This window comes from Phalacrocorax aristotelis, chromosome 2, assembly GCF_949628215.1.
Source record: "Phalacrocorax aristotelis chromosome 2, bGulAri2.1, whole genome shotgun sequence".
Taxonomy (NCBI): domain Eukaryota; kingdom Metazoa; phylum Chordata; class Aves; order Suliformes; family Phalacrocoracidae; genus Phalacrocorax; species Phalacrocorax aristotelis.
The window spans coordinates 133,274,035-133,289,605 of NC_134277.1; the positions used below are offsets into that span (position 1 = coordinate 133,274,035).

The 15,571-nt window shown below is 39.4% G+C and overlaps 1 protein-coding gene across 5 annotated transcripts in view; it reads right to left on the reverse strand.

Moving 5' to 3' along the window:
• Positions 1–15,571, reverse strand: part of JPH1 (junctophilin 1) — an 88,278-nt gene that overhangs the window by 31,902 nt on the left and 40,805 nt on the right. The window lies entirely within an intron of this gene.

Genomic DNA, 15,571 nt, shown 5'->3' on the forward strand with positions numbered 1-15,571 from the left:
TTATGATTTTAGTACACGGCACCAGAATGCGTACAGAAGGTCAGACAGGGCCACCGCACTGACTCCTAAACAGGGGGCTGTGAAACCAGGATACATGGTGTTGAAGGGGACTGTGGAATGCTATTATCTTTATGACATTTCAAAGTAAATGCTCAATGCTGGGTGCCACGTAAATTTTTTGAAGAGCAAAACTGAGGTATGTTGGCCCAAAAAACTGAGAAATGCCTTCCACAATCAGACCATGTTGGAAAGGAATGGGATGGAAAACGTGTCTGATGCTTCAATAGGCATTTGTATAAATGGGGACGTAACAGTTTTAAATTATTCTAACTCACTGAATTTCAAATCTAAAACTATCTGAAAAGGCAACTTTTCTGAAGTCAAGACAACGGTTTGGAATACTTTAAGAAAGTATTCTGCCCTATGCTTCCGCTTTTTTCCTTCTGCTATTTCTTAAAATGCCTCAAGAACAGCTTGTGCAAGTGCCTCTGATTCCAGACTGTGCAAATTGATAGTTGTGTTACTGCAGGATTGCATCACTGTGTGTCCCATCTTCATATTTTAAACAGTCATCTGTTTAAAAATTCTGGATGGCAGTGATCTCTCCATGCCTCTACAGCATTAGCACATAGCCTAGAGCTATGAAATAGTTCATTAAAATGGAGGGGAAGTTAAACATGGCAAGCCAGCAGAGGTTTTTGAGCCTCTAGAGATATTAATAATATTTCTAAATCAGATCTATTAAACTTCATAATCTCAGGAATTTTCTTGTAACATTCTGGTAGAGAACTAACACTTAAGTAAGAAAAAAATTAGTTAAGAGAACAACAGCAGCAGCAACTTTTATCCCATGTGCCTGGTGATAACAATCAACAGCAATCAAATAAATGAAAACTTTCAACAACTTCACTGTAAAAATTCAGTTTTATTTTCAAGGAATAAAGAAGAGACCTATGTCTTTTAGACGAAGCAAGAATTAAATGTTAGCATTAACCAGAATGAGCACCAAGAGATTAACAGTACAGCAGACTCTGCATTTCTAAAAGGATGTTTAATCCCGTAGGGTACTAGTATAAACACAGACATAAAAAAACCACAGACAGTTTCATCTGTGGTGCCTGGAGAATATTTATTTAAGTTACATCCTCCCTAAAATGTGTCCGGGTATAAATGTTGAATGTATTTCAAAGCTTAGCTTGACATAATTTACTGGATAAATATCAGCTCATGCTGCCTTCTCACAGGTCCCTCTAGGTCTCTGAGAAAAAAGATAACAGGCAAATAAGCAGTAACACCTCCGATTTGTAATCAGGATGGGGGAAAGAAGCTGTTAACCAAAACAAATACACCGTATAATACCATATGTGTTCCATGCAGTTCATGAATGGTTGTACAGTATGTGCTTGCTTAGTCACAGTAATCAAACCCGTTCTCTCTGTATAACCATTATTTTCAATTAGATGAGCTATTCGTAGCTCCTGCATAATTATGTCTATGTAGCATAAACTTAATGAAGCAATCCTAGCACTGGGACATTGTTTTGTGAGACAGTAATGTAGTCTGCACATAGATAAACTAGACACTGATCATCCTTTTGTGATGACAGAACAACCAGACTATTTCCATATAAAAATAGTCTAATACTACTGCCACCGCTGCAATAGACTTTTTAAAAACTAATCTACTCAATGACCAACATCAGGAAAACATACTGCCAGGAGAGTACAGTTATTTATTGATGCCTGTGCATTTTCAATATTATTGTATCCAAGAGGCAAACCACACATCCTGTCCAAGCATACAGTATCAATTAGTTAAGGAATTAAATGGTGATTTGAGTAATAAGCTAGCGAAACTTTGACAAGTGAATCTGGGCAGAAGCAAGTCACAGCAGGAAGAAGCCAATGGAACAGAAGGTAATTGTGCACTGCTTTCCTTGGCTGCTTTATCTCACACTTTTTTTTCAACACACACTTCCTGCTGTTCTGCCCCTTTTGTACTCACAGTCAGGAGTTCCAGCAGACCAGAGCCGGAGTGACTGTTCAGACATGAATGCTGCCAAGGCATGTCTCAGCGACACACTTGAGCAGAGCCTCAGTGCTGTACTGTCGTTGAGAGATGACGCAGCAAGATGAACTAAATAGGCACAGGAGGGTAAGGGTAAGGCACAACAACATTGTTTCTGCTCCTGAGCAGGCCTTCAACCAGCCAAACAGAAGTGTGTGCACGTGGCTGTGCTCAGACACCTCCCTGACGGCCTCTTCAGCAAGCATCATTGACGACATACGGCAAATGTGAAAAGAACAGGAGAAACCGGCAGAGCCGGTGCTTATGTACAGAACAGAATCATTGTGCTTCACCTGTGAACACAGGCTCTTCGTTATTTTCATTATTTGCTATTTATCACCTCGGCATTTGGATGGTTTACCGGCTACCTTCAGCAATGTGTACTTCATTATCTCAATTTGTGGCTGTATATTCAGACATTTCTTTCACTTCCTGCATCACTTACTTTAAAGTGTCAGACTCAAATGATCTTCTCTGTTTGTCCTGGTTTTGGCTGGGATAGAGTTAATTTTCTCCCTAGTAGCTGTGCTTTGGATTTAGGATGAGAATAATGCTGATAACACACTGATGTTTTAGTTGTTGCTAAGTCATGCTTACACTAAATCAAGAAATTTTCAGCTTCTCATGCTCTACCGACCGAGAAGGCTGGAGATGCACAAGAAGCCGGGAGGGGAGGGGGCACAGCCAGGACAGCTGACCTAAACTGGCCAAAGGGATATTCCATACCATATGATGCCATGCTCAGTATGGGGGCAGTTGGCTGGAAGGCACCGATCGCTGCTCACGGCCTGGCTGGGCATCGGCTGGTGGGTGGTGAGCGGTTGCATCACTTGTTTTTCCTGGGTTTTGTTTCTCTCTCTCTCATTGTTTTCCTTTTCATTACTACATCATCATCATCATTAATTATTATTATTATTAATCTGTTCTTAACTCACGATTTTTGTTACTTTTCCTCTTCAGATTCTCCCCCCATCCCACCTGGGTGGCTTGGTTGCTGACTGGGGTTAAACCACAACACTGTTGCTATTTGATTTCCTGTTTTTTTTTTAATTCTGACTTCCACACTTGATTTGTCCGTATGTTTTCCAAATTACCTGGTTATAGTTACTGCCACTTGGCACTACATTTTGTTTACACTTTTTTTATTCTGCCTTGCACTGGCCCCCACACCATCAGAGTGTTATCATCAGATACCATGGAGAAATATGTTAATTTTGAATGATGACTTTTATAAGGGAGAGCTGTCAAAACACAGTAGCCCCACTGACATAGAATCCATTTGCTCCATTTGGGGAAGTCACCTTTACGTTTTGTTCCTGGAGTAATTTTGTCACTGTTAAGTTTTGAAGTTTTGTTTATTATCAGTAATTACTCATGGAAATTTAAGTTTATGACATAGCAAGTCAAAATGACCCACATTTGAAAGACGACCACCTACTTAAGAATTGCTTTTCTTCCCAGAGCGCTCTACATCCTTTGCTGTGACAAGAAATATTTACCAGAACTTTTGAAAGAGAAAACTCAAAAAATGTCTCCCTTCCTCTCCCCCAGCCCAGAAAAAGACTGCAGTAGGCTTTGCGTGCTGTTCCACATGTTGTATGGGAAACGTCAATCTGAAGTTTCAGAAGCAAATGGACACTAGCAGGGAAGTAGGCATCATCCACAGACCGCAAAACAGTATGGGAAAACGATGAGTGACTTGCTTTGCAATGCTACATTCAGGTTCTAACCCAGAGCAAAGCACCTTTAATTACTCTTCTTTTAGGTAAACAGGCAGTCCTTTGTAAAAATTCATTCTCAGCAACTGTAACACATAATACACATTACTAACTTTTGAACTGCCATGGGTTTTTACATGCTTATCTACTTGAAAGTATCACCCTACCATTAATATTCCATGTGATGACTCAAATGTACTTGAAAGCTTTCAAACCAATATAAAATTAAAGTATTTAAAACAAAACCGATTCATATTTAGAGGGACAATCTACCACTTAACTAATGAGTCAACAGTGGTGGCAAACACAATCAAGACAGGGACAAAATTAAGTTGTGTCTGTGGCAGGAATCAAACTGTAGTTACATTAAAAGGGAACCCACAGCTATAGCTTATGCAGTGTTAGGACCAGGTGACTGCACGTGGAGTCCCTGTATCTACCAGTCTCTGTCATCACTGAGCGAGGGCTGGAATAACTTTGCTGTTGTTAGAAATTTTATTTGCACTCGTATCAGGGTCTGATTTTGACAGAAGCCTAAGCTTTCTATACTGTGGGACAACTGATACCATTAGCGATTCCTTTCTTTTCTATGTTTGGTTGGGGAGGTAAATGTATATATCATCTTAGCTACACTCAAGAGATTATAAGCACAGAGTCAGGGGCTTCTCACAAGCAATCTTCCCTTCCTGCGATACTACAATCAGATTTCTATCTACTTATGTCTGAAAAGTGACTCGAAGGAGGAGTATTGAAGGCTGAAGAGCTTAAACAACATTATCTAGTGTCCTGCAGCAACAATGCTTATATATAATGCCATGTGTCTGGAATGCATTATGTAATGTTTATCTAAATTTAAACCCTATTTAGAACTGTCCATTACCCTCCAGATTATTTCATATTTCCATGGCATCCTTCAACGCACTTGCAATGCTGCTTCATTCAGAGTCAACTAAAAATGTAAGCAACATATGTTTACTTTGTTTCATTTTTCAGCTTTTATTAAACACAGTGATTCCAGCATAAAGCTTTCCAGGGGCTTGCTTTCTGTTTCGTAAAATGATACAAATAATTGTCTCTGTTTCCTATTTGGCAAATGTATGAAACACAATTATGTTCCTATTAAATTATCCTAAATTAATAATCTTAACAATGTTACTTATTAACAGATTTCCATATTATAAAAAAAAAAACCAAACCAACCAGTCTAGGCTAAACCTATATGAAGTTCTCAGAGATATATTTAATTAATGACAGTTATTAGGTTTATCTGAGTAACATCACATATTGTAGGTTACTACACACATCGTCCCTTTTGACACTGGAATTCTCTATTAAACAATCCCATCTTCCTAAATTCTAAAATTCAGTGATTTTTCTAGAAAGCGAAGAATATTCTGTCAGTTTTTTTCTAGGCATGATACTTTGCAATATTTTTACATTTCTTTCTATCTGTTGAATACTCAATTCTGCAAAACCAAGCTACGAGTGATAAAATTGCTACAGAGATCAATAGAATTTCCAGGAAAAGAAGAGCTGGAGAGGAAGAGGAAAACTTTAAGGAATGATTCTTTTGTAGTTTAATTTTCTCCTTGTCCCCATTTTATTTCCATATTCCTCTGATATTATATATCAGTAATGAATGCTAGATAGTTATGCAGTTTTTAACACCGCAAGTGAGAGACTGGCATTTATCAAGTGTGCTAGTCTTCCTCAGCTTCTTTCAGTGATAATATGGGGTAAAGAACAGTATTCTGCTGTGGTAGGATTAAAGATACATACGTGCACAACTATGCAGAGCTACCCTAAGAACCCTTGGCTTCATCACTCTCCGAAACTCACTGCTATAATATACCTTGGAAGTGAGGGTAGGTCACTGAATACCAGCAAAAAATGGGCCTCTCGGAGAGAAACAGAGAGAGGAAAAAGACTGATTTACAGATACTGCAATACGAGAGCCTCATGTCAGTGAGAAACTTAAAGTGCTTTTAAACTACAGACCGAATTGACCAAATGAGATATGTGTCCTCAATCAAGAAGTCTGATCTTAAAAACTCTTCAAAGTGCTTCACTCGATCAATCTCCTTTGTGCTTTGCTAGATTTTAGTTCAACCAGCCACTCCTCCTTCACAAACTGACTTCACTCAGGAACTGAACTACCTTGGTACTACCAGTAGTGTCTCATGTAGTGAAGCATAAGTAGATCTATTGCGTACATACTGCTGACACATTAATCTGTACCATCTTATCGAATGTATTTTGCTTCTGAAAACTCCTCCTTCCCAGCCTAAATCCATTTCTCAGTTTTTTTCAGTCCTAACTCATATGAGAAGAACTGAAAAAATACTAACCTTTAGTTAACAACTCCTGAAAAACTGAGGAAATTCCTTACAATTGGACAACCTGATTTCAGGACTTGAAAATATAACCTGGGGGTGATGACTGGTGAGCCAGATGTCAGTCTTGGCCATAAATAACAGCATATATAAACTGGGTCTACATCCATGAAGATTTACAGGCTAATGTAAACATCATGCTTTAACAAAGACTAGATTTTGCCAAACACTTCATAAATATGTAAAGAATATGGGTCCTATACCTCATCTACATTGCCTTGATTTAACATACTTGGATTGTTTTCAAGGTTTCTGATTTTGTACCCTATGGCAACATAATTAAACAACAGCATAAATTATATGGAATTAATAAGGCACATCAAAATGGATTAAAAGCTAACTCTCTGACACATCTCGAAGCTTAATGCAGAAAACATCAAAGAAAAGGGTTGATATGTGTATTTTACCTTAGCAATTGGGTTTTGCTCCAGAGGTGTTAAATATTTTACTTTTATAATGTCTCAATACAAGATAAAAACATACTATGGTGGAGTTGACAGATTATATGACTTCTGGATTCCAGAAAACCCCAAGAGGACACTTTACTGTAACCTGAAGTTCAATGACAACTTCAAAATGCATTGCATTTAACTGTACTGAAACAGAACACTGAAACAAAAAATCTAGCCAGTATGGGAGACTGTCGCGGAAAGTAACACAGAAGGAGCAGGAGGTGACACTGGCTAGCTCCACACACCATGGCAAAAGGAAGGCTTAATGTGGTCTTTATACATGCAGATGAAAATCAAGTATAAACAGGAATTTCTTCTAACTGTACTACATAATGCAGAATCCATAAAACCACTAATGCAACAATCTCATCTAAGTCTCAAGGAGGGAAAAGAGATGTCAGGACCACAGAATAACTAACTGAGGTTCTAAAAATAAAAGCTTTTTAACTTAAACTTCTTGAACCTTATATCTACTCATTATTGAAGAAACACTGAGAAGCCACTTATCATGATGTACACACAGATATCTGACAGTGGAAATGGGGAAGACAAAACAGGGAAGACAAGCGTTTCAGATAAAGACATAACTGGCCCAGCGACTAGAAGCTGAATTTGGGCATAGTCAACCTTGAAATATTTTGGGTATATTTTACAGAGAAAAAGATGGATCCTCCTAAGTCTTTAAAATTATATTAGGCAGTGTACTAAAAGCCTTCTGTAATCTGTTTTCTGAGAAAAAAAATGACATGGCCCTTTGTTTACAGGAAGTGAGACTAGAGGATTTAGGGACTGTTTACACTAGGTATTTCAGAAAGCTGACATAAGTGCTCTGATCATTTCATTGGAGGCACCTCTCTCACTCCATTAAAAATACGAAACTTGAACTATTCACAGTTTGGTTCTCTGAACTGTGTGGATGTTAGACTCCTGCAGTGGTCAGCATGAACACACCCTGCTGTGCCTATGAATATGTGAGTAGTCTTACAGCAAACACCAATCTATGTGCTCGTTGAGGAATCAGGCACCTTGTTATGCCAAGATTCAGAACTTGTTTGCATTCTTCTTTAGACTTCTATGGTCCACATCAATAAAACCAGAACCACTCAGCAGCTCAGGGGTGCCAAGGTACGTGTTTCTGTAACTTATACTAGTCACATGTGTACTCAGCAGTTCAGAAAAATTTTAGGTGAATGGAAGATAGCATCCCAAAAAAGAAGGTATTTCTGAAAATTCACTTTTAACAATTGAGATAAATTAGTTCAATTTCCCTAACCTGTCTGCAGGCCCTCACTCTTGATCACCTGTTTGGAAAAAGACTCATATGCACATGTCTGAATTTAAAAAGTCATTTTACATTGCTGTTAAGCATCACTAGAGAAGCTGTATTTACATGGTACTCTCCCTAACCTTAGGTGTCCCACTAGCTCAGCATTATTTGTGTGCAGGCCCGGTAATCTGCCTCAAATAATGGAGCTGGCTCTTCACATGATGTATTCGGTTTTATCCATCATTCTGTCAGGATCTTGGATGAATGAAGTTTTGCTTTCATATTGATGCACTTCACCCTAGCACTGGCACAGAGATCTTGAAGATGGCAGAGTCTTCAACTTCAGCAAGATGAGCAGCATCATTTCAAGCAGAAAGCAAGTTTTCATGTGGGGCAACTTACACTTTGGGCAAAATACACTTCTGTATACTATGTGCATAGGGTTTTTTCCCAGCTTTGCCAATGGTGATTCACTGCCAGTACCTTTTCACATCACTAAGCGTCAAGTACTTCTAGAGAAAAGTATAAATCTTGATGTGCATTTGTCTACCCTACTTTACAGGACAGACTATATCCTATTCTACTTTATTACAAAGTCTCCTTAGTGAGCAACATCTTCTTCCAGTTCCCTGGCCCCATAATGTTAATTCCTGCAGACAGGAAGTTTTTTGGAAAAGGGTGAAGGAATATCTGCAAACAATTTGTTGTTTCTGATCACCACAGCCAATTATATTGGTTGACTGAAGAGAGCCTCTGAATCTAGCCGGAAGCATTAAAAAAATAGATGCACATTTGAGCTTCAGCTGTTCTTGATGACATAGTTAAGTAAAGGAAAAAAAAGGAGATAAATATGTTTCTCTTCCCTTCATCATAAAATATGAGCTTCAAGGAAAAAAGAACCCCATGTAACAAGGATTTGGCACAGAGAAGGTAAGCCTGTCAAGGAAATGGCAAAATGTGGACTGTTGTGATTATTTGCTCAGAGAATTTCCAAGGTATGGTTAGTGCATGGCACTCTTCCACTGCCACATGTCTGTTTTTTTTTTTTCCAGCTGTTCTCTACCTGGGATAAATGAAATAAAACAGTAGGTATGACAACTTTTATCATAAACACCAACATTTGGCAGCTTTCTAGACTCTGCTTGTAAGAAAGCAGCAATGTATCATCATCTCAGGAATACAGCTAGATGAAAAATAAGAACACCTTACAGTGAGAGACTAGACATTATTTTTGTCTCAAACTGCACTTTTTTTTTTTTATTTAGAAATACTATCTTAACATTTTGCAGCCTTCTACTGATTTTTACCGCTTTTAATCACTTGCAAAAATAAGAAAAAAATTCAGAAACACAAGATAAAATGTCAATTTTTGGAAAACAGTAAATTTTACATTATTTTTGTTAGAAAAACTGTAGTTAGGAAAGTTTTAGAAGCTCCATAAATCAGTAAACTTATTCATGAAAACTGTGTCAAATATTGTCCTTGGCAATGTATTTCAATTAAATCTCTCCTCTTTACAGAGTTGGTGAGCTTTTTTATGGATGTTTTTAAATCTTAGGGCAAATAAAGGCACACAGTGTTACAGATATTTTAGCAAAGAATACAAAAATATTTGTAGAGCAAAATACATAATCTGTATCTGTTCTCTCTTGACATCATACAATAGATAACTTGCAACACACTAGTTGCATGAAAATTACATTACAGGAAATATGCAAAAATTTATTTAAAATTCTGTGGTTTTTGCTGACTTCAAAAATATAAGATAAACTCTACAATCATAAACACTTCTAGAAGTATGCTTCATGCTTTTTGTAAGTGACTTTGGCAGTCTGTAACTTATTATAGTTCTAATACGCAAATCCAAAGACTTCATTACTGTGCTTGATGGAGGAAAATATACTAAAAAAAGAAAGCCACAACTAGAGGTTTAGTGGCTTGGTGCTTATTTGTCATTCTCTCTTCCAAAAGTTGTAGCACACACATTTATTTCTGCCATTTCACAATAATAACAACAACAACAATATGGAACTGAAATCTTCATGGCAAATGAGAACAGAACGGATACATTGACCATGGAATATAGTTTTAACCTAAAATAGTTTTGGGAAGGCTTGAAAAAAATATCTAGAACATAATGACAAAATAAATCATTACGAGACACAATAGTGCAATTTATGAATGTGTATTTTTATAACAAAAAAAGGGATGCGGCAATCAAGCTCTTTAAATAACAAACATATTGATATGAATTCAAATAATCTGTGGCAATGTTAATTTTTTGAACAGTCCTTTTAATATCTTTAGGCATTAAAATCTAGTGGGGAAACAAAACTGCAGTATTTTCATCCTTCTAAAGGCATAAACTCTATGTGTTTAGATTTAATCTTTGTGTCCTTAGCAGTCTGACAGCCAAAACTGAATTGGGCTTTTCTTTGCATTGTTTATTTCTGTTCCCCAAACAGGTGCCAGATGTCTAGAAAAATAGTACTGATAGAAAAATGCCTAACAAACCATTCTGGGATTAGTTCTTCCATTTTCAGTTGCTACAGATTCTCTGACACGTTTAAAGATAACTGTTAAAAAACCCCACATAAATACTTAGATAACAGAAAACACTGATGTGTTAGACCTGAACAGTTTAATTAACAAAAGGAAAGGCAAGTGCTCAAGTGTAGGGATGGTTGTATGTGATTTGACTTTTCTCCAGGCTGACAGATATGAATCAGCTGCTCGTATTATACACTAAACATCAAGAGACTGAACAGCATAAACAAGCAACAGAAAGACTTTGATGATCCTTCCATCTGTAAACATGTAATTCCTCTTAACTGAAGAGCACTGCAGATTGAAAATAACGTCAGATCATTCAGACATTGAGCAGGTAACAGATATTTCACAGGGTTTGTTGTCTCCAGCATGAAGGAAATGCAAAATCTGGATTTAGGACAAACGCAGTTAACAGCTTTAAAATAATCTCTCATATACATAACCCCCATAAAATAAACATATATATATATATATTTATGTACCCGCTGTAGCTACCTACAATGCTGCCAATAACACACAATTTGAATAAACAACCAGCGTGTCCTGTCAGCTACCAGAAAATCTGAAAATGTTGATCTCTGTTGGTTCCCATAGGGCTAATGATCTTGCCTAGATTCCCAAAAAGCTTTTGTGGAATCCAGAGACTGCTGAAAAACAGTTCACAGCAGCCTATTTATTCCTGCTTAGAGCAGTCCTTGACTGCTTTGTTCAGCTGAAGTCATGCAGATCTGCACGGTAAGGTTGAGGATTCATTGTTGTATTCTTACATACTTAGCAGTAACTGCTCATGAAAGTAAAAACTTACTGCAGACTCATGAAGTCTACTGCTTTGAGATCCTGTGAACAGAGCTAGTAATTGCCTGTTTGCTTCTTTTGTTTACCTTACTACAGCCCTTGTATGGAGCCCTGATATTCTCACCCAGCCTCTTCTGGAAAGTAAATATTCTCTTTTCTGAGTCACTAATAGCAGAATTATAGCGTAAATACTACTGCATGCCACGAAGGAGGAAGTAAGTCCCAAAATAATCAATCCTAACAGCTTCTTGTCCTCTCTCCAGACAAACACAGATTTGTCAGACTTTTGAGATCTATCTAAAGGTTGATGGGTTTTACTGACTCTCGAGACTGTGACACTGGAGCAGCTGGTAAGACAAGAATCTCCTATTACGCCGTACTGTGCCCTTCCCCTCCCACCAAAAAGCTGTTCCTACTAAGGCCCGGTCTTGGAGACCTGGTGCCTCACAGGCAATTCCTAAGCATCAAAAATCACTCTCCCAGTAAAGTATCTTAAAAAAGTTACCTTCCTAAACTGCAGGAAGGAACCGCTCCTCTGAGCTTTCATGAGTATTGGAGAAGGGTCACATGCTGAATCCTCTCCCATTTCCACAGCAGGACTACAACAGCTTGCCAAAAGCACCAGATCTGCTCTGCCTGCACTGAATGATGGTGTTGCACACACAGAGGAGTGTTTTCCAGAAGTGCTTATTATATGGGCATTATTATATACACAGAACCATCAAATCACAGCATTGTTTAGGTTGGAGAAGACCTTTAAGATCATCAAGTCCAACCATTAACCTAACACGACCAAGTCCACCACTAAACCACATCTCTAAGCACAATGTCCACGCACCTTCTGAATATCTACAGGGTTGATTACTAAACCACTTCCCTGGGCAGTCTTGTCCAATGCTTGAAAACCCTTTTCGTGAAGGAAGTTTTCCTAAGATCCAATCCAATCCCCTGGTGCAACTTGAGGCCATTTCCTGTTGTCCTATCGCTTGTTCCTTGGGAGAACAGGCCGACATCCACCTCACTACAACCTCCTTTCAGGTAGTTGTAGAGTGAGAAGGTCTCCCCTCAGCTTCCTCTTCTCCAGACTGAACAACCCCAGCTCCTCATAAGGCTTGTCCTCTAGACCCTTCACCAGCTTCGTTGCCTTTCTTTGGACACGCTTCAGTAACTCAATGTCCTTCTTGTAATGAGAGGCCCAAAACCAAATGGAGTATTCAGGGTGTGGCCTCACCAGCGAAGAGTACAGGGGCACAATCACTGCCCTGCTTCTGCTGGCCACACTATTCCTGATACAAGCCAGGATGCTGTTGGCCTTCTTGGCCACCTGGGCACACTGCTGGCTCATGTTCAGCCGGCTGTTGACAAATGTCCCCAGGTCCTTCTCCTCTGAGCATCTTTCCAGCCACTCTTCCCCAAGCCTGTACCGTTGCATGGGGATGTTGTGACCCAAGTGCAGGACCCGGCATTGTGCCTTGTTGAACCTTGTACCGTTGGCCTTGGCCCATTGATCCAGCCTGTCCACGTCCCTCTGTAGAACCTTCCTACCCTCGAGCAGATCAACATTTCCTCCCTATCGGATGTTGTCTGCAAACTTACGGAGGGTGCACTCAATCCCCTCATCCAGAACACTGATAAAGATATTTGGCAGAATATCCCCAGTACTGAGCCCTGGGGAACACCACTTGTGACCAGCCACCAACTGGATTTAGCTCCACTCACCACAACTCTTTGGGCCTGGCCATCCAGCCAGTCTTACCCAGTGAAGAGTACACCCATCCAAGCCATGAGCAGCCAGTTTCTCCAGGAAAATGCTGTGGAAAATATTATCAAAGGCTTGTACACACCCGATTAAGTTCTACACTCTTCAAGTCTTCAATAAATAACACATAGGAGTAACTGCTGCTACTACAGCAATTCATGTGGCTGGCAGCCAGTGGTAACTGCAAGGGTCTGAACACCAGCAAGTGAGAGGTAAGTATTTTTGCCTGCTGTTTTTTTTGAGGACATTAAAGGATATTCACCATGGCAAGGGCATGCATCATGGCATGGAAAGGGCTGATAAATCCTGGAAAAGGCAGTGTACTGGAACAAGTCTGTGGGCTGGATGAATTATCTTAGAATCATAGAACGGTTTGGGTTGGAAGGGACCTTAAAGATGATCTAGTTCCAACTCCCCTGCCATGGGCAGGGACATCTTCCACTAGATCAGGTTGCTCATGTTGCCCTTGAACACTTCCAGGGATGAGGCACCCACAACTTCTGTGGGCAACCTGTTCCAGTGCCTCACCACCTTGAGAGTGAAGAATTTCCTCCTAATACCTCATGTAAATCTACTCTCTTTCAGTATAAAACAGTTACTTTTTGTCCTGTCACTACACTCCCCAATAAAGAGTCCATTCCCACCTTTCCTGTAGGCCCCCTTTATATACTGGAAGGCTGCTATAAGGTCTCCCCAGAGCCTTCTCTTGTCTGGGCTAAACAACATCAACAACAACTTAACTTGTCAGGTTGTGTACCAAGTTAAGATGATCCTTCTTAGAGTCCATACAGATACACCTTCACCTAAATATGTACTTTATTTTATGAATCCCATGGGGATACATGGAGGTCAGCAACAGGAAAGGCCTCAGTCTTGCCTCAGTTGTTCTGCTGAAGCCTATGTTGCTTTGGGCTTAAGGAATAGAGAACATTCTTGAAAAGCCAGCGGAAGAGCAAGGAAAGTAAACACATGCTTCCTTGAAGAATTTGATAATTCAAGATGATCAGTGCAAGGTAATTCAAAGATTATCCCATTTTACATAATTAGCAAAATAATAACAAAATCTCCTCTCCAACAAACAATAGTCAGATTTTCAGCTATATCAAAGAAGCGGGTGTCTATTGAACATGGAATTTGATCTCAAGTTATGCTTAGCTGACAATATTTGATAAAAACACAAGGGTCTGTTCCATATAGCAGTCCTGCTGCTCCCGCACGAGCATGCTCAGGCAGCAAGTGGATACACATGGAATTTGATTTCTCATTTGAAAGGAGAAGTCACTTGATAACATGTAGAGACTTACTCTGGAACCCTATTAAATAACATTTTCACTCTGTGGGAGACAGATGTGCACTGAAAGGCCTGCTGAGATAAAGAAAACTTGTGCTACAAAGTACAGTGCTGAAAAGACGACTTGCTAAAATACTTGCAAGGAATTCTGGACAGAAAGTGTAGAAGTCACAACATGAATCACTGTTCTGTAGTTCTCTCTCATTACCTAGCTGTCTAGGCAAAAACAGAAGTGGAGTTCCTTACCTTAAACACATCATACATTTTATAGAGAGTGACAGATCATGGAAAAGTTCAAGATGCAGCACCCTTTATTGATAATTTCTGGTACACCATGCATTATCTCCATAGAAATGCCAGAAACAGTCTTATACTTTAAACATGACAAATCAAGGATTACCAGCCTACAAGTGAGATAGCAGGGGGACGACTTTGAAATTTTTTAGGACAGGAAAGAAATGGCCTTCCTTATCTACCTTGAGAAAATACATGGAATTTCCAGTGCCAAGAAAGCAGGAACATCATCTACAGATCTTATATGAATCAGGAAGGTCAATTTTGTTTGGAAAAGGCTGCACCTAGAAAAAAATCTTTGGAGAAGGCAAAGAAATAAAAGCTGTCTCTGGCACGAAAGATTGAAACTGAATGGGCTGGTCAGGAAAGGTTATATTTAAGAACCCAGCCATTTGAGGTCCTAACAACTAGTCTTGAGGAAACAGGGCAAGATAGAGTCTGAAGGGTTACATTTTCTAGTGTGGCTTAAAAAGAGATCTTTGCTTTCTTGTTAAATCTATTGGGTTGTCTCAGAAGCACGAATATTGTCAAAGAAAAAGAAAGGCTGACTCCCATGGCAGCATCTCAGAAGCATTTGGCATAAGACTTTGTCTGTGATGCTGGGACAATACTCAGTGTCAGTTCCCTACTGCCCAGGGTAAGAGGTCCCAGTTCTTTTGGTATACGGCACCAAATCTACACACTGAAGAACCATGAGCTCTAAAAAGGTCCCACTTCCTCCAGAAAACCTGCAGTTACACAGCGACACACTCCAGGCCATAAATGGTCAGGATATCCAATATGTCAATTTCTTCCTGCAAGGCTACTTGGCTAACAGTGTACCCTTTTGTTTCACTAAAATTGAGCTCTTTGTTGTCATGAGAACAAGGTGTCACCCCACCCTGTAGGAAAAGATGATTCTTTGCCAGCAAGACCTGGCAGTCAGCCAAACAGCTGTAGCAAAGCTGAGGTATAGTTTCCTCACAGTAAGGTCAAGTTGTTTGGG